The 20850-nt window shown below is 42.2% G+C and overlaps 1 protein-coding gene across 2 annotated transcripts in view; it reads right to left on the reverse strand.

The window, feature by feature from the left end:
- Positions 1–20850, reverse strand: part of FRY (FRY microtubule binding protein) — a 447132-nt gene that overhangs the window by 383605 nt on the left and 42677 nt on the right. The window contains exon 1 of one of the 2 annotated variants that reach the window (XM_073894717.1): positions 740–757. The exons of the other annotated variant lie outside the window; for it this stretch is intronic. The gene's annotated coding sequence lies outside the window, so the exon portion shown is untranslated. Of the gene's footprint in view, positions 1–739; positions 758–20850 lie in introns of those variants that run through there. 2 annotated transcript variants of the gene reach the window in all.

A 20850-nucleotide genomic window follows, 5' to 3' on the forward strand; every position in this document is an offset into this window, starting at 1 on the left:
ACAAAACCACAAACAAACCAATCTACTCTAATACAATGAGTACAAATCTATGAAGGAAATACACAAGTGCTAGCAGGGTTTATATGAAAGTGGTGAAATCATGTCATTTTTTCCTTCGATAATGTTCTTTTTTTTTCTTTTGGTCATCATAGGAAATTACTTTTATAATGGGGGAAAAACTCACTTCAGTAAATAAAAGTTCTTAGAGGAGAATGTGCTTGCTTAGGTCTTTCTGAAAATATATGTAAAGAAAATCAGGGCACAGGGAGGGGTATTTTGTCCTGTTTCCAAATTCTCCCAGTTGTAACTATAAATCAAACTTTTATTTATGCTCACTTCACATACTGCCTTTTGACTCTCTTCGTCACCTAATCCGAAATCCCAAATGCTAGCAGTAGCTGTCCTCATTTCTGGCTACTGCCCGCCTGTCTTTTTCATTGTCACAGCTGAGTAATTGACAATTTATGCAATCCAGTTCATCTGCTTAGCAACAGCAGGGTGGGGCTCAAAACAGAAGGAAACTACACCAGTAGCTTTCTGCAATTGTGAAATGAGAAAGGAAGAATGGGGAACTGGCTTCGGGCCATAGAAAACTATTTTTAATATGAATTAAAACAATTTTCAATACTTTCAATACTAAATCCCAAAAAGATAAATCAAACAAGAAGTGTTAAGAGAGCCATGTGATTAGCATGCCATAAATAGTGCCTTAAAAACAAATAAATACAAAGTTCCTTACCCTTGGTTCTCTAAATGGGTCAATAGGCTTTGCCTTGGAAATCTCCGTAGGGAAAGGGTGTGGCTTAGCTGAGACTCAAACTTAAGTTCAGACAGGAGCTCTAGCCACACAGGTGAGAACGTGTGATGTGGTAAATTCTGACTGAGAATGTTCCAGGATCGTGCCTGCTGTACTTTTCATCTCATCCCGTATCAGCAAAAAGGAGGGGAAAATGGGGAACTCATTGAGATATCCCTAGAGAAGTTCTTAGTATTAGGAGCTTTCCGTTTCTGCCAAACTACCTGACGTTTATGGCCACGGTCTCCTCAAATGAATGAGAATCCAGACGTCATAGGTCATAAGGACCCCGTCTCCAAGTCACAAAAACCTCTTACATGCATCTAACCAGAAATCTATCTAACCAGAAATCCATCGTGTTTCTTCTTTATAGCAGCCCCTGTCACACATGCAGAAGGAAGAGGTTCCAGTGAACTGAACTGGCCAAATGACAATGAGTTTTTCTTTTATTTTCTTGATGAGTCCTTAGGAATTTAGTTAAATCAGCTGAGGCCATGCTATGAAATAGAACAGAAAATGTCACCAATTTTCCACTTAACAGATGTCCTGAAGGCTAAATTTGTTCATTCATTTGTTCAGAATATGTTTTCTGAGCGCCTATTGTATACACTGTTCCAAGCACCCAAGTTCTTGTGGGGAGTAAGACCCTCAAGGCCCCTGCTCTCAGAGCTTATGGTGTAGCTGTGTGTGCCCACACAGACTAAAGAATAAAAATTAATAAAGATGTCAGAGAGTAACGAACACGTAGGAGAAAGCTGAAGCAGAGGGACGTGACAGTGACTATTTTACAGATTTTATGTATTTATTTGAGGGAGAGAGAGAGAAAGGGGGGAGGGGCAGAGGGAGAGGAAGAGAGAGAGTCTCAAGTGGACTCCGTGCTGAGCGTGGAGCCTGACTGGGGGCTCAAACTCAGGACCCTGAGATCATGACACGAGCCAAAATCAAGCGTTGGATGCTTAACCCACTGAGCTACCCAGGCACTGCATGACAGTGACGACTTTAGACTGGTGTCTATGGGCAACATCTCTGAGGAGGTGAATTAGGCTGAGATATGAATGTTAAGAAGGATCCAGCTGCTCCGAGATAAGGGGTAAGAGCTTTCAGCCCAAAAACAGCATCTGCAAAGGCTCTATGGTAGGCACATAGCTGGAGCATGAAAATAAAAAGTAAGCCAGTAAAGTTGGGGCATAAGAGAGGGAAGAGAGGTATAAAATGATGCTGGAGAACTAGGCAGTGCCCAGATGGGGTGGGGGCTTGGTAAACAAGGGCACAGCCTGGATTTCATTGCAGGTGAGATGGGTGGCCATTGGGGAATTATAACTGGGAGGTGGGGGTAAGGTGACATAAATATGATTCATGTTTTAAATTTTTTTAATTGTTTTGAGATTTATTTATTTATATTGGAGAGAGAGAGAGCGAGAGAAAGGGAGGAGGGGCAGAGGGAGAAGGAGAGAGAGAATCACAAGCATACTCCCTCCGAGTGCAGAGCCCAACACGGGGCTCAATCTCACAACCTTGAGATGATGAGAGCCAGACGCTTAACTGACTGAGCTATCCAGGCACCCCAATATTATCCATGTTTTTACAAGATCACTGTGGCTGCTGAAGGGAGACACGAATGGGAGTGGGGAGACAGTTGGGAGATGGGTTTAAGAAGTGAGAGTCAGAGACAGTGGTGGTGTGTAGAGGGTGTTGATAATGGAAATGAGAAGGGGTGGATGGTTGGGAACTGCTCTGGAGGCAAGATTGACAGTAGGGACTGAAGGTGAAGGTAAGAAAATCATCATAAGATCATAAGCCCTAGATAAGCCCTAGAATATTTGTCTTGATGTTGGATGACGGTGTTTTCTATTGAAATGGGAAAAAAGAGAGAGGAACAAGTATGTGATAGAAAATCAATTTTTATTTTGGCCATATTGAGTCTGAAATGCCTCCCAAACTACCTAGTGAAGGCATTTAGACTATGAGCTAAATATATTGGGGAGATGTGAAGACCAGAGATATAGTTTGGTTATTACCAACATATGGGATGGAAGATGACCTCAGAGAGTGTACATAATAAAGAACAGGGTGCTTGGGATCCCGTGTCTTGGGACACTAACATCAGTGGTTGGGCAAGGGAGGGGGAGCCGGTAAAGAAGATGGAAAAACAGCAGCCAGGGAAGTATAAGAAAATCAGGAGAGTATGGTGTCCAGAGAACAAACGAAATAAAGTGGGGAGGTCAATGTAGTTAGCTACTACCAGGTGTCTTAGTAAGGTATGTATAGAGGGGTGACTGGGGGGGGTCTCTTTAGCAACATCACTCAGTCAAATGGAGGAGGGTGTCTGCACAGAAACAGAGCAACTGAGTCAAACACAGTGAATATCCTATAGTACTTCATAAACTTCATATCTCTTCAAGTTATATGAAGCATCTTTTCACTATTTGTAGCTCATATCTTATTTCTATAACCAAACCACTGAAACATGCACCTGAATATTTCCAACCTTATAAACACATGTTGTAATAGAGGTATTGGAAACTGGCTTTAGCGATATCCATTACTTTTCTCATTCTTCCATACTTTATCATACTTTATTCCAAATCAAGGGTATTCAATGCAGAAAAAGAGGTAAAATTAAAATCAATTAAAGTCTGCCCTAGTAGAAAACATTTTTCTGAAAAGAAGCTTGAAATCACTGGCTAAAAGAGAGTTTGGCGATTCTCTCTGGGTTTCAATGGTTCAAATGATACATTGTCCCCATTTTACTATAGAAAAACAGGGTCAACTTTGTGTAGAATTGCAAGTGAATTGCACTGATGGAAAAGGGACTTGTGTGTCCCACCCCAAAATTGTTATTCTTTCTATTTTTACTTAGAGATTGTCTTTAGGTATTGAACCATCTCCACGTTCAAAGCCAGGGAAATTTCCACTTGTGGAGCCACTGACTTGAGTTGCTGCTGGTACCTCACTTTCTGTCCTCTGAACACAAGGAGACATGCACGATAAAATGGGGGGAGGGGGTCAAAAGGTACAAACTTCCAGTTATAAAAGAAATAAGCCCCGGGGAATGTCATGCAAAGCATAGTGATGGTGGTCAGCAACACTGTATTGTATATTTGGAAGTAGCTAAGACAGTAAACCTAAAAAGTTCTCATTACAAGAAAGAAAAGAGGGTGCTTCGACTTTATGTGTGGTGATGGATGTTAACTAGAGTTATTGCGGTGATCATGTAACTATGAATCATGTACACTTGAAACTAATATAAAGTTATATATCAATTATATCTCAATTTAAAAAAAAGTATTTAGGCAAAGAGAAAAAAAGACATGTAGGCTTCCCAACCTACTTTGCTCTGAGATAGCGAAGTCATGAGTTATTGTTTTTGTGACAATTTAAATCTCCCTGCTGCAGCTACATCCCCAGGGGCCTCATCTAGCACTTTGCAAACAGCAACTAATGCGTCTATTTCCCATTTTCCAGTGGTGAGAGAGGGGAACCAAAATCTCCCTTTACCTTAATTGATATTCGCAGAGGCGCCAAATTTGAGCAGGAACATAAGAAAGAGATGAAAATTCAGTTGGAGATGGAAAAATAAAAGTGATTTCGTAGAGCTCTTCTTGTAGGAAATAATTAAAAAATGGGACACCTGGCTAAGACATTAATCAGAACATTTTTCCAAAGTTTTTCTTCATTGCTTGGATAGGGAGCCATTTTTTTTTTTTTTTAATTACATTTCTTTGGAAAGCTTACTCTAAAAGCAGCCTTTACTTTCTATGATATTTTAAAGGCACATCACTGGGTAAGTAAGTGGAATAAAATCAGGTGTATCCTGCATTTCCTCTAGTGGCATTCTCTAATATTAGAAATTCCACATAACTGGTATTTATAACAGAGACCTTGAAGGAAGACACAATCTCAACAACAAAAATCATAACACCTCCCATTTACAGGGAGCTCGATGATTTACAAAGTATTTTCACACACTGTTTCATTTGATACTCAAATCCACTTGGTGAGGTGACCACTACTCATACCACAGATGAGAAAACCAAGGCCCAGAGAGGCTGACGGCGTCACACAATCATTGAGAGAGGGTGCTTCGACTCTCAGACTTCCCCTGACTCCATTTTTTTCTGCCATGGTGTAGCTCTGTTGCATTGAGAAGATAAACTATGCAAAAAGATTCTCAATAGACTGATTTAATTTTATCCTGCTTATTCGAAAAATAGCCATCAGGAGCTGGAAGATTCGAGATACAGTTCTGCAGTAGTTAACTGTGTGATCTTGGGAAGGTCACTTCTCCCTGTACTTCAGTGTTCTCAGCTGCAACAGGCAGGGCTTGGATGAAAGAGGTTTATAGCTCCACAGTTCTGAGATTCTGTACTAACCAGGACATACGGCTGACCAGAACAGTCTACTTGACTACTGGGCTAGTACTACACATTATATTTCTCCATGTGATTTGGGGCACAGCAATTCCAGTCACACTGCCTAATGCAGGCTAGTTTGGCTTTAAAGTGGAGGCTTGTTCAATTATTCATTTGAATGCTCTTTGGAAAATTATAGACCTCTTTGAGTTTATCCTGTGTTTCCCACTGGACTATCAATGTCTGCAAGACATTACTTTCTCTGTAATTCCCTATTCAGTGATCAAGTATCAACTAAGTATTTAATGTACATCTAGGAGCCAAGAGACAATTAGAAAAGCAAGCACAATTCAAATTTGGTTCATGAAGTGTTTATAAAGAATAAGATGGAAAAAGCAACCAAGGTGAAACCCCTCAAAATCAACCAAGAGCCGAGTTGGTGCAACAGACTATAAGGGCTATATAGACATTCAGTTAGAGTGTAAATTAACGAGCGAATGTTTGCTCTATTCACGTTTAGCACTGTGAGGAGCAAAAATGAAAAATAAAAAGGGCTCTCCGTGGCTACCTCTTCTTCAGTGCTCCTAATTATGAGAGTCTGTACATGTGTGACTTGCCAACCATTTCATGGGCATGAGTTTCTAAAATAATATACGGAATTTCTTAAGGGCAAGGGTCATTTTTGTATATGTGTATTAGGTTGAAAGCAATGAATCTCATTTTTCTATATAACTTATGGAAAATCATTTTCCTTAATTTGGAATGAAAACCAAGATGAAGTGAAATATCTTCAAAGAGCTGAGAACATTTTTGAGTGTGGAAAGGAAGGGGCGTTTGGATAGAAAATGCCTGAAGATAGGGAGGGGCAATTGTTGGGTGAGATTCAGGGAAAAGATGCATTAGCTGAATGGGCTGTTTTCTCTTTTTTGTGGTTCTGATCCATCGGGCAAACATTTCTGGAAGACCAGCCATGGTCAGAGCCAAGAATGGGAGGGGTGAGGTGACAGATCATATACTGCAGGCTCAGAATGGTGTACCTTCTGCTCCCAGTTTCCTCCAGGAGGATGCATTTGGCTGAGGTCTCCCATGGCTCCCAGACCCCTCCTCCGTGTGTGACCAGCACACTATAGGCACAGCCCATTGAGGTGGAGGGAAGCCTTCACTGTGCAGTGCTAACCCGCCCAAACAGGTTCTAGAATAATGACTATGGTTTTATTTGCACTAGATGGTACCAACTTTTTCTAACAGACCACTCAATAATGCCTATTTTAGGAAATAAATTTTATCTACTTATGCCCCTGCAAGAAACACACTTTCCCAATATGTAATCATCAGCAAATATTTATAGCTCCATTACCAAATATGGCATGCTCATAAGCAAAGACTTTGAAGACCACCTCATTTGGATTTTGAGGTTTCTTTGCACTACAAAAACAGGAAAAATGTCGCGAGAGAAGCAATGATAGAAATAAGTGATAGATCTGTAGAAATCAAACTCCTTAAATAATAGGCATAGTAGGGGCGCCTGGGTGGCTCAGTCGTTAAGCATCTGCCTTCGGCTCAGGTCATGATCTCGGGGTCGTGGGATCGAGCCCCATGTCGGGCTCTCTGCTTAGCGGAGAGCCTGCTTCTCCCTCTCCCACTCTCCCTGCTTGTGTTCCCTCTCTCGCTGTGTTTCTATCTGTCAAATAAATACAATCTAAAAAAAATAGACATAACGATAATTATATATTAGTCAGAACTGTTTTGAGTATGGATCTAGTTTAAAGGTGAAGGGCCTGCAGTCAGGTATGGGGTGGTGTGGGGGGGATAGAGCTAAATGAATGAATGAAACAGGCGGGCTTTGGGAAGAGAGGATCCAGGGCTGCTCCAGGGGCCCCAGTCACTGGAATTAGACACTCAGATGCTGCACAATGACTTCATTCTCTCCAGTGTACATGGGCTTTGTCACATGGAGAAGAACCTGCAGCTCTGGGAGCACAAGCCAACAGAGAAAAAAAAAAACATCTCTCTTTCCCAGCTTAGGTTCACAAATTCCCCAAGGACAGACTTGGTTTGATCTGACTTGAGCCATAAACTTATCTCCGAATCAATGACTGAGGCTTGGAAGGAATACAATGTGATTGGCTTAGCTTGAGATCTATCTTTCTTTCAGCCCACGGCCTGATGAAGATGGTCTTGGAAGAATAGTGGGTGAGTGAAGATAAAACAGGAAATAGGAAGTAGCCACAAGAGCTATTATTTATGAAGACTCTATTAGGGCCCAGATGCTTACATGTATTATTCTGATGAGTTATTCCAGCAACCATGTCATAGAGGTATTTTTATACCTACTTCATAGATTGCAGAAGTGTTAACTAGCTTTCCCAGGGTCGTACAACTAGATAAAGGTACAGTGAGATTTGGATCCAGATAGATCTGACTCCAAAGCCCAGGTTTATTTTGCTAGGACATTCTGAAGAAAGAAAGGAAGGAAGAAAGGAAGAAAGGAAGAAAGGAAGGAAGGAAGGAAGGAAGGAAGGAAGGAAGAAAGGAAGAAAGGAAGAAAGAAAGAAAGGAAGGAAGAAAGGAAGAAAGGAAGAAAGGAAGGAAAGAAGGAAGGAAGGAAGGAAGAAGAAAAAGAAAGAAAATAAAGAGAGAGAAAGAAACTATGTTGACTTTATCTAGATTCAGCAAGGATAGAAAATATGCAGCATATATATTTTTATTATCAAATTCTGTGCCATACAGACATTATTAATTGATCACAGACCTGGAATCCTCTGCGCGGTAATCCTCTGCACGGTTCTTTAATCGAGTCAGACTGGCACCTGAGTTAAAACCTGTCTGTAATAACTACAGCTCAGACAGTCTGCTTCAGGTCTTAGAGGTTCTGAGCAGACTTGCCTTCTTTAACTACTAACCAAATCCCAGTCATCTTCCTGCGATTTTTTAGCAGTATAGCTGTTGATGACGGAGGCAGAAACAAAGGAAGTATTAATGGTTTTTACCAAAATGCGCAAGGCAACGGCAATCCTTTATTTTGAAAAGCATATTACTAGGGGCTTTTGATATTGCTTGCTGAGATTTAGAATTTAAATTATGTGCCCAATTAAAAGGCAGTTACAGAATTTTAAGAGACTTGGTATAAAAATTAGGCCAAGAATTTACTGCAAGGGTGAAGTTCTGCTTGGCTTCTCTATCCGTTGAGCTGACAGGAATTACTTATTTGAGGAAGTATGAGACTAACATATGGCTAAGGCACAAAGGCAATGATAGAGTTAAAGAACAGAGGAGGGATGAGAATGATGTCCTGCAAGGCAAGGCACTTTTTCAAGCTTTGATGGGAGACAGAAAGTGAAAAATGTGAAGAGCTGGCAATTATATTTGAGTGCAAAGCCTGAAAAAGAACACCCGGAGGCCACTAAACCAATCCAGAATATTAAGATTTTAAAATATCACTGGAAACAAGATTAGCATTATTTTCCTTATATTGATTCAAGCCTAATGGATATGTTTATTTAACAATAAATATAAATTTTGGCCCCATGTGACCAGGGTTCTAAAATAAATCAGGACAAATTGAGGAAATGAACAAAAATAAGTGTAATAAAATCTGCCTCTTTTTTGGGGGGGTCCACTTTACTTGATTTTTATGGAAACTGGTTTTGCTGCCAGAATCATGTTTCTGTTTGATACAGGTCAATTTTTTAGATTCTCACAGAGTTGTAATGTGGAGTGCTATAGATAGATGGGAAATAAACATGGGAATGATATTTCTACAAGTCAAAGGGAATTCATATTTTTCTGAGAAGGCTTTGCAATACTACTGTATCAACACATCTAGGTTAATAAATATCTAGTCAACTTCTTTATGGTTTTTTTTTAAAGATTTTATTTATTTGAAAGAGAGAGGGAGAGAGCATGAGTCGGGGGGAAGGGTAGAGGGAGAAGGAGAAGCAGACTCCCTGCTGAGTGGGGAGCCCAACTCAGGACTCGATCCCAGGACCCCAATATCATGACCTGAGCCGAAGGCAGATGCTTAACCGACTGAGCCACCCAGGTGCCCCTTCTTTATGATTTTTATCATGAATTACTTCCTCTGAATAATACAATGTACGCTTTCTAGAAGCATTTAAACATCGTTTATTTGACAAGCACCATCTTGGCTAACATAAAAAATCCAGACTCACCAGGACACACTTCTGGTGCTCCCTCTCGTTTCTCCTTTTCCTTTCGATATTGCCCACACCTGCCTCTCCTTCTCTCTCCTGGCTATTGGCTGCCAACTCTGCCTCTTCATCTTTATCACTAAATCCTCATTCCCAGCTCTCCAGCTGAAATGCAGCCACACCACCGGCAACATAATTTTGGAAGAGAGTGGCATAATCCCAAGACTCTCAGGATCCAGATATTGAAAGAGAAAGGAAGAGAAGATGTGATTATGAAAGAGATGGCAGCATCAGAATGACTCAGGTTGGCCTTGAAGATGAAGGAAAGATCCAGAAGCCAAGGAAAGCTGTCAGCATCTAGGCGGTAGAAGAGGCTAAGCTTCTCCCCTAGAGTCTCCAGAAAGGAATTACATCCTTGATCTCAGCTCAATGAGATCCACGTTGGACTTCCAATCTACAGAACCAAACGAAAATCAATTTGTGTTGTCTTGAGCCACAAAGTTTGTGTGGTTCTTTGTCATAGCAGCAGTAGGAAACAAACACATCTCTTCTCTGAGATGCAGCCCTTTGTGGGCCACAAGTAACGTGTCCGGTCATTATAAATTAAAAATACAATCCAACCTCATCACAACCTGTTCACTATAGAGCAAAAACATAAACCCCAAAGTCAGGGATGCAGAGAATCTTTATCATATTAAGTTAATTTTCTTTAGTTAATGATGATTTCTTATTCCTTTTGCTAAAGGCCTCTAAGGAACTTGCTATATTATTGTCCATCCAAATTTATTTCACATCCTTCATTTCACTGTTCCTCTGGTCCAGTCCCTCTGATCAGTCTTGTCACAGCCCTGTCTCCCTTCCTGCATTGTTATTCATGGATCCCTGTGTCTGGGGCACTTCCCTGCTCATGTCAACCAATTTGCCAATCCAGAATATTGAGATTTTAAAACACCACTGGAACCAAGATTCACATTATTTTCCCCACTCCTCATTATCTGCTTCCTTTACAGTGTAAGCCAGCACCCTCATGACCTTCAGCATTTCCCAAGACTTCGATCTGCAGGAAGTGGTGTAACCCAGCATACTGAGCACAGAGATACTGACATCCACAGGTAACAGATGGAATGGGAAGAGGAGAGGCGGTCTGCTATGTGTGGCAGCATCCCCCTTTTAGAAGGCATGCCAGAATCCAGAACCCCCTTTTACTCTTGTCATACTGCCGTTTGAGTTCCCAAAGTCATGGGAGTTTATAAATGGCTGCATCGGAGTCCTCTCTCTGGGGCTGCAAACTCCCTGGGGAAAGGAAGGCGACTTCATCTTTCTTGGACTCATTTCTGGGTTGTACCAGTTACAGGGCCTTCCCACAATCTTAATAAGTTCCATCCTTTAGTTCCAACATCTATACACTGGGTGTTACCATTGTATCTCAACCGCAACGTGTTTTCTGTTTCAAAGGAACGGAAGTAGGCGGCCCGGCTTTGAATCCCAGTTGCGCTACTTGCTATCTGGGTGAGTTTGAGACGGCTACTGAACCCCTCCCAGGCTGGCGTTCCTTCATTGACAACAACGGGACCTAACTCAGGGGTTTTCTGAGGATTAAATGAACTCCTATAAAGAAAGCCCTCATAAGCGTTTATCTTAAAGATCTTTCCTCCAGAGCATTCAGCACTTCACCTCGGTGAGGAGCAGGGGAGGGGAGGACGTGGGCTTTGGTGTCTGGCTGCCTGGGTTTAGTGGGAAGTTCCCCACTCACTCACTATGTGGCCTTGGGCAAGTTACTTAATCATTCTGGACTCGGTGTCTATAAAATGATAGGAGCCCTTTCAAAATGCAATTCTGAGGATTAAATAATGTAAGTCATGTAAAGGGCCAATGGTAGTGTCTGGCACACTAGTAAATAATAAGTGTGAATTTTAATCAGACGCCAACAAAGCCCCTTCATGGGGGATGTGGCAGGATGCATGGGTTGTCCTCTCTCCGCCCACCAAGGGGAGGCCACGGGTAGCCCCATTCTCTCCGCTGCTCATGTGCTTGTGCAGAGGTGGTGAGCAGTCGGCCTTGGCATTCTGGCCTGGCACACCCACTTCCAGCTTCCAGTGTGAGGAGAACGTGAGCCCCCCGCGGCCTCCAGGGAGCTGCAGATGGCATCGGTGCTAAGTATCATTAAGCAATTCCCAACCTTCCAGCTTCCAAATTTAGCTGGTGCTCCCACCCTTAAGCCCTTGGCTTCACACCCCGGGGATGCAAAGCTTGGACAGTGAGCCCTTCCATCTGCCTCAGCACAGGAACTGTGCCTCAGCCATTGACTTCCAACCTCCTCTCCCCAGGCGGCTCCTTGAGGCACTGTCAGGACGGGGTACTGTCACCCACCAACTCCCTGATGAGCTTCTCTGCAGCAGGGGTGCCAGTGCTAACTTGGCCCCAACTCCCGGGCAGCTGTCTCCTGGGAACTTTCTCCTTGTGGCTCTCTATGCCATCTTGCTACCACAAGCCACAGAGGAAGCCAGAGAAACATCGTTGTACTTTAAAGGATGTGCTAACATGCGAGTTCGTCTGTGTGTTGGGACAGGGCTGACAACCAATTTATAGGCTAAATACAAGGCAAAGACACACCATAACAATGAGAGGCAATGAGCTCACTGGAATGCGGTCTGCCTGGAGTTTATGGTGGCACCCAATGGGCAGAGGGTCCTCAGTTACCTGGGCTAACGGAGCAAATGCTACAGAATGATGATAAAGATGCTCTGGACCACACACTAAAATATTTACAGAATGTGAAGGGAGGAACTCCCTCTTTCTGAACATACTACTTGAATACATTGTCATCTTTCGCATATAAAGTGCATTAAACTCTACAGTTCGGTACAGGAACAAAATGGCCTTGCATAACCACCTCCACCTGCAACCTTTCGCCATTCCCTCCACAGACTGATTTTAGTCTTGGTTGTTGGTCTAACACACTCCAAAGCCTCTGGGTGGTAGGCTGAATAATGGCCCCTCAGAGATGCCCACATCCTGATGCCAGGACCCTGTGGATATGTTATCTTGCTTGACAAAATGGACTTTGCAGATGGGATTAAGTCAGAGGTCTTGAGACGGGGAGAATATCTTGAATTGTCTGGGAGGGCCCTACGTACAATCACAAGAGTCCTTTTGAGGAGGGGACAGGAAGATGAGAGTCAGAGAAGGAGATGTGACCATGAAGTGGAGGTCAGAGTGTTCAGGGCCATGAGCCAAGAAATGTAGTCTCTAAGCAGCTGGAAAAGGCAAAGGATTTTCTCTTAGATTCTCCAGAAGGAATGCAGCCATGCCAACCCATTTTAGAGTTCTGATCTCCAGACGTGAAGACAATAGAGCTATGTTGCTACGAGCCACTGAATTTGTGGCGATTTGTTACATCAGCCTTAGGGAGCTAATACATTCAGAGTAGGTATGCAGGGCATTCTGCACTGTCCGTACAAAGCAAGCTGTAAAATAGCATACAGTATTGACTAGCTCCTAATCACCTGCATTATCCACAAAATAAATAAAAATCACGATAGCCAGGTAGAGATTTCAACTCTCCGGTATTAGTTTTGAGTGTATTTTTAAAAAGTAATTTCTGTTCTTAGGCTCCAGTGGGTTAAAGCCTATCATTTTCCTGCTTGTTATGAGTTTCTTCCACATTACATTTCTTTATTTATACCATTCTCCTTCGATTCACAAGGTCAAAGCTTGTGGTCTAAATTGATCTTTTTCTTGTCTCAGAGACTTGCTCAGTCAGGAGAAAGCTCTGCTGTGGTTTTTAGCTCCCAGAAACCCCACGGGGCCATTTAGTTAGGCAGCTATGAAGTCTGCCTTATTCTGAGGGTGGAGTCCCGTTTTTGAGGGTGGGAAAAAAGTTCTTACTCCCAGGGCTATTGAGTGAGCCCAGACAGCCCAGCCTCCTCCTGTGCCTGGGGCCTTCTTCCTACCACAACTGTCAAGAGTCGCAGAGGGAAGCTTCTAGAGCCCGTAGGGGGGCTGTGGTTGAGGACCAGGGGCTGTTGCGGGGGGGGGGGGGCTTCCAGTTGACAGTGTCATTTCAGATGTGTGCCCTCTGACTGAAAGAGACTTTCTGAACTGAAGGTCCTGGGCTCTCCTCACAATAAGCCTGTCACTTGTAATTCTAAGAGGCTGGTCATCTTCTGATTTTCTTCCAGTCAAAATGACATGAAGGCACTTTTTCTTCAAGCTTGGCACTGAACCCTGTTTAAATCTTTACTTGAGCACAAAACATTCTCCCTAACTTGAACACCCGTCCTCCAGCCCATTTTTTAAGCACCAAATCTTTGAGAAAATATTTCTGATGGCCCCAGCTCAGAGAGGTCTCCCCCGCTCCTGAATGTCCCTAACATTCGTCTTTCTAGTTTTCTATTAAAATTCCAACTTAAAACAGGGTCACCATTTAAGGCTATAGGTGAGTCCGGTAGTTTGAACTCAGAACACTTTTCCCCACAGATAGAACTATAGCAACAACAACCAACCAGGGCCACCACAGAGAGGTGTGGGCTGTGCACTGCGTGCCTTCAGGGCCTTGCTCTGTGCAAGGCCTATTGCCAACATTTATGAAGCGCATACCATGTGCAAGACACTGCTATGCATATCACGGGGATCAGTTCATTCCTTTACTCTCCACAAATTCTTATTATTTGCATTTTATAGATAGGGACACTGGAGTTTTGAGATATAAACTATGCAAAGTTACAGCCAGTACGCTGGGATCCAACTCAAACCCAGACCTGTTTAAATTAATATATTAGATATTTGCAACAAAACCAGCAAAACACTGGGAAGTAATGCTGTTGCAAATAAAGCATAAGTAATAAAATTGGAATAAGAGGCCGTATGGGTTGGGTTACACATTTTGTTTGAGTTTGAGGTAAAACAGTTGCTATAGATGAGATGCCCCCCACCCCTACTAATAGAAAGGATCTGTCTCCAAATACTGAAAGATTGATACTAGGGTCCTAATCTGTATGTCTGCTCCAGAACAATTAAAAATGAGAATGAGTGGGAAAAATAAAGTACAGTACACTCTACAGAGTTTCTCAAACAAGCCATCAAGAAATCCTAAATATTTCCAAAACCCTGCTTAAAGAAGCATATCATTACTTAAACTCAATCCTACCACCCCATGAATTATTTGACTGGTTGAATAATTGTAGTAAATATAGCAAGAATGATAAAGGTGGGAACTAAGCATAAAACCATATCATCATAAGCATAATTTCATATGGTAGGGAGCTCAATCTGTATAGTAAAAAAGTACATAAATTATAGGGGCTAACTGGTTGATTAGACATGGTGCTTGTGTCCATGATTTGAAAAATATCGGGTATTAAGACCTCCTTATGTAATGAGCACTGTGCTGGGATCAATATCCCTTGCCCTAGCTTACAACAGATGCCAAAGAAAAAGCTTATTAAACATATGGATATTTCTTAACATGAAAAACTTAACAAAAATTAGAAAGATTTGGATAGGCAAATATTGTCCAAAATAACACCCTGAATGAAAATAGGTAGAAATTTTGATAATTTTAATAATGGGGGAGGCTAAGCACGTGTGAGGGCAGGGGGTATACGGGAAATCTCTGGACCTTATCAATTTTGCTGTGAACCTAAAACCACCCTAAAAAATAAAGTCGCTTGTGTTGAGCACTAGGTGTTATATGTAAGTGATGATTCACTAAATTCTACACCTGAAACTAATATTACACTGTATGTTAACTTACTAGCATTTAAATAAAAACTTGGAAAAAAAAGTCTTACTAAAAAGGTAAAGTGGAAATGTTTCTAACTCTTTTGCTTAATACAATCTTTATCTCTCCAAGGGAGAAGTGAAAATGTCCTATAATACCATCATAAGGCACTGAAGATACTTTAGCATATATTTGCTGTAATGGCAGACTACGGGCAAAATGTTCCATGGTATTTAACTGTGGTATTATTAATTTCCTTCACTGGATCCTTGATTTGCTTAAGCTTTCACCTGTTCTTTAAAATGTCACTAATAGTGATACCTGATCGTACAGACTGCAAAAGCTCCGTACTATAGCTCGTTTCCTGTCGCTGCATGCGGGCTGCATTGGTTCCTATGTGCTTGTCCTGTGTCTTAGCAGCAATATTACTCCCAGGCCCATCTGATAAATACAGGGGGTGTCTGATTGTGTTGTTCCGACATCTCTCTGAGAACGTTATTTTCTTGTGAGAAATCATCCCCCATCTAATTTCTGTGATCACAAAGTGAAAGTCATTCAGTTTATACTGATGGCTCAGCAGGAACCAAGGGGCACTATTCCACCCCAAAGATAATGTACGCATGCTTATTAAGATATTAACATTATAATTGTAAATCTCTGTTTCTTTTCTGGGCTGGCTAGACTCTCTCCAGGAACCATCCGTTCTTTTATGTGAGGCACTCAAGAGGATAATTGGCTATCCCATCAAGATAGCCGATTAATGACATTATGGGGTTCTTGCTTAGACATGGTTTTGTGTCCTTTGCTTGCACTCATAGTAAACAAAATAAAAACATTATAAAAAGGATGAATTTCTCTATGTTATTTTTTCTGGCAATCATGGGCTTAAATTATAATGTTTTACATAATAAAAATAGAAGAAACCTGATATCCGTAATTTTCTCCTTATGCAATGAAAGGTAATAACCGTAATACGGGTAATTTTGAATTGCATTTATTTGAAAAGAGCAGTAGACACGTTTTATACTATTTCATTCAACACTGCAAACAAGGTAGTATGTAAAAAAGATTGAAGCAGAAATTCTTGCTTCTATATTTTCTCTCAAAAGCTAAATGACTGATATATCGTAAGTATGATCTCATAGTTGATACTGAAAAGTAGGAAGTGACAGCCTTGGTTTCTTAACCTTCACAGAAAGTTTCACATAAATAAAGGAGGAAGAAAAAGAGAAAAAACACGTTCAGAATCAGCTGACATACAGAATCATGTAAAGCTACAGAAACCTAATATTAAGGTATCCATTTCAGATTAGGATTTAGAAACGAGGTGCCATGTCGCCACAGTGAATTCTACTAGATCATGCACAGGAGGAGCCAGGCTGGTGAATAATTGATATGTGCCTAAGTTTAGAAAAGCTAATTTCCAGGCTGTTCCTCTGTGACAGACACTACGAAGTCTCCCGTGAGCCAGTGATGGGCCTGACAACGTACCCACCAAATGTTCCGTATTCCCTACTCCTAATCACAGAGAAGCATATTATAGACATGGAGAAGCACAATGGCTTTATGATAACTTATGTGGCTTATATGAGACCGGTAATTAGGCAATAAAAAGGCAGTAAGAAAGTGGTGCTCTGGATTCAAAGCAGTTCCATGTATCTCATGGATACTCTCAGCCGTTTCGTAAGCCACGTTACCCAGGCAGAAAGGGTGTGCCGAAGAGGTTAGCGGCTGAGCACGGGACACCCTTTCCGCCTCACCCTTCCCTGTAAAATAAGGCCCTTACCTTAATTTGCTTTGGAGATGTTTTCATCTCAACTCTTAGTTTTAGATAAACAAGCAATACTTTTGAGGCATCAAAAACATAAAGCCTGCACCTCCTCCCACCCCCAGTTGAGTAGAGTTCTGTTTTATTCCGTGAGCAAAGGTATGGAGAGTGTCTTTAAAAATGTAGTGCCTTCCTTTGATATTTTGAGCAGATCAGGAGGCCTGACAAGAAATCCAGGTCACAGGGAGATTCATCTTCACCTGTTTCTACCTGTTGAACTGCACTGGTTTCTCGCACTATCATCCTGGGGCTAGAAAGACGTTGAGTAACCAAAGACAAGCAAATGGAGAATTAACACCACTCACCCCACCCGAAGTCTTGCCACGATCGCAAGACATTACAAAGCTATATAGCTTTTATGTGAAGTATCTATTAATATTTATGCACGAAAGAAAGGTCTGGAAACCCGCACTGTTGTGCTTCTTTGCATTTAACCTCCTTTCAGCTCCGAGCTCTGTCCTAAGGAAATGAATTGCCATATCTGATAGTGATGTTTTCCAAATGCTCTGGGTACTGCAATGAGGGTTGGCATCGAAGAGGAGGCCCTGATAGCCTTTCATTTGTGCATGCCAGCCATAGCTGACAGCAGGGTCAGAGGCTTGAGTGCCTGGCGCTTAGCGGGGGCTTAACTCTTTGCTCGTTTTACACACATTCCATGGTTTTTCACTGGTGCCGCTGAACTGCTGTGTCCACTGAGCCCCCACATGAAGAATTCAGTAGCTAAAATGGCCACTCTGCAACATTCCTAAGCATTTCAAAGGGCTCTCCATGTTGACTTGCTTCAATTAATATGTAGGCAGATGGATATCTACAAAAGATTTGGCCCTGCAATCTTACTCAAGCAGGGCTGGTGCACCAAAGCACAGGCACGCATTATGCACTGGTATAGGCATGTATTCTGTTTTTGTTTTTGTTGTTGTTGTTGTTGTTGTTTTAAGATTTTATTTATTTATTTGACAGAGAGAGAGAGAGCACAAGCAGGGGGAGCAGCAGAGGGAGAGGGAGAAGCAGGCTCCGCAGGGAGCCTGATGCTGGACTCGATCCCAGAACCCCGGGATCATGACCTGAGCTGAAGGCAGTCACTTAACCAACTGAGCCACCCAGGCACTGAAGGCATGTGTTTTGAACAGCAGAAATACTACATTAAACTGAATAACATTTTAAAATAGCAACAGGAATTATTCAAGTGGGAGCAATGACATGCCATTTATCTACGGTCTGCTTATCACTATTCCTGATTTCCCTCCTCAGTCATCTTGCAAGAATAAAAACAAAAAAATAAAACAAAATATAAAACAAAAAAATCAAGGTTCACACATGGCACAACCAGTCAGGAATGTACAATTTGGCCTTGAGGAAAGAAAAAAGCATTTAGAAGTGGCAGAATCCAAAGCAGCCGGGGCTGCTGTGTTGGAAATGGCTCAGCCGGGGTGTGTGTATGGTGGTGGTGGGGGTGGGGGGCTCCTGAGCAGCAACTTTCAACAATTACTTGGCTGCAGCCCATGATGAGACATGCTTTCCACATGGAGCTCCAGGACACAAAGAATGCGCATAAGTGTGTGATCTTGTACGTGCACACACATGCTCATACACATAGACCTATATTTGATTACAGCACTGTTCATGGTTCAGAAAGGTTTTATACAGGAAAGCTTTTATATATATGTGTATATATATATATACACACATATATATAGGAAAATTAAAATACTTTTTCTGCAGGTATTTACTTATGAAATATATATCGATAACAAATTTCTAAATTAAAAGAGATGAATAGAAATATAAGTTAACCTACTTGGAAGAAACTTGTGGCACTACTTACTGTAAGATTCCCTTTTCTATTTATAGGCAATAAGATAATTATTTATATGATTGCACATCTGGGTAAAACCAAGGCCTGGGCTCAGATGCTGCAGGTGGGTGGAAGAGGCTCAGTCCTTCCTCTACTTGCCCACATCTGGAGTTTTATGTCCCTAGTTGGGCTCCAGTGGAGTTTTTCTACCACATATCTCATGGCACCCATAAGTTTACTTGGAAGCTGAGAGGTCTTTTGGGAGTAAAGGGAGCTGAACCATAGCCACTTCCTTTCCAGATTCAAAGTTATTAACATTTGTCTGCTGACAGTATCTTGACAGAGACTAGATGGAAAAAAGAACAGAGAGGAAGCCTCTGGAAGGTAGGAAGAGACAGAACCCATAGAACTGCCTCTCCACCAAGCACTGGACGTGGGCAGGATATCGGTCTATGTCATGAAGTAATTTATTCTGGAATCTGATCCAAGGCAGATGATAGCAGTTGGCTCCACCAGGGTGATGCTCTTAGGTTGTGTGAGTGAAACAAGATAGCTGTACCACTGGAGCTTTCAGGACAGAGTGCAGCTCTGTGGGAAGGGGCATCTATTCTTGCCCCCTGAGGAACCACTACAGCTTGGGTGAACCAGTCGGGCTTGGGCTGTGGCAACACCAGGGAGTCGCCATTGGGAGCCAGCATTGGCTCTGCTGCACCACTGTTTTGTGTCTTTGAACTTCAGCTAATGGAAAGGCCATACGTCTACCTCCGGCCGAGGCAGTGAATGGAGCAGCAGGACCCACAGGGTTGAGTAGGTCTGCCAGAAACTCCTCTTCAGGGGAGCGCCAGGCTATTCCATTCCCTTAGGTCATGGCAGCAAGAGCAAGAATTTGTCCCTCCTGAGGCTCAAGCAGCCTGGCTTTGGAGACTTCTTTCCAACACAGAGGGAACAATATCTCTTTCCTTTTGACAGAAGAGTATGGGGCTCTCTGCCACAGGGGCAGGTGCAACATTATGGATCTGCTAGAAACCTTGCTATACTGATGGAGGGAGTCAGGGGTGGGGGCAGCAACATCTGGACCAGCTGTGTACTTTGCTCCACAGCAGGCAGCACAGACATCAAAACTGACCTCAGGACAACCGTGAGCACCTTTGTGATTTATTCAGATCGTCAAAGACGGGGGCTGGTGGTGGTGCTATGACTGCACATCCTGTCTGGTGCTGTACTTTGAGGAGAGGGGATGACATTTCTTGTCCAAGTGAGCCTGGACACAAGTTTCTTTCTTCCCTTTCTTTCCCCCGCACTGGTTCATTTATCAATAAATATTTGTGCATGATTATGAACAAAATGCTGCGTGTGCTAGTATAGCTTAGAAACCGATGATTAGGAAACGGTTAAAGAGAAAAACATAAAAATCTTTAATAATGCATCCAGGAAGATGTTTAAGGGTAGAACATGGAAGTTGCGATAGAGCCGGGTTACCCTGTGAAGACAGGTCTCTTCTGCCAAAAACTGGATCAGGGCATGAACTGAAGACCCTTCTTATGTGTCACAGCCCAAGAAGCAAGATGACAGGGAAAGAGAGAGAGAGAGAGAGAGAGAGAGAGAGAGAGAGAGAGGAAGGGAGGGAGAAGGGGAGGGTGGGCGGAGTGAGCACTCCTGGCATAAGAAAGAGCTACAGCAGGTATTTCCCAGAATGTTTGAAACCATGTGGATAAATTTACATGATAGAAGAACTTCAAAGTACCGTTAATGACGACTAGTTCCTTTAAAGTCTAAATTTGAAGCATCATGAGATGGGGGTGTCTCTGGCACACGGAGGATCCAAGGAAGCTTCAACTCTGTCACTAAACAAGTGAGATGCACAGAAAAGGATTGGCAAATCTGAACCATACACAAAAAGAGGTTCTGAGCAGACTGGGATGCTAATGACTTCTGAACAGTGGCCAGCACAGCAAGGAACTGGGGGTATTAAGGGAAAAGCACTGCAAAGAGGACTATGGTGTATGATTTGCCTGTTTTTGGTTTTGTTGTTGTTGTTGTTTGTTTTTTGTCATCAATAAGACATTTATTGTTTAAAAAAAAATCCAGATGCTGGCATTGTCCAGAAAAATTTAACAGATTTATTTATAATTATTATAAAGTTGAATTGCTGAAATGTGTTCATGAAAACATTCTGACTTGCATTAATGCTTTATATCCCAGTATT

This window comes from Callorhinus ursinus, unplaced genomic scaffold (assembly GCF_003265705.2).
Source record: "Callorhinus ursinus isolate GAN/ISIS: 27379988/994484 unplaced genomic scaffold, GSC_fseal_2.0 scaffold7, whole genome shotgun sequence".
Taxonomy (NCBI): Eukaryota; Metazoa; Chordata; class Mammalia; order Carnivora; family Otariidae; genus Callorhinus; species Callorhinus ursinus.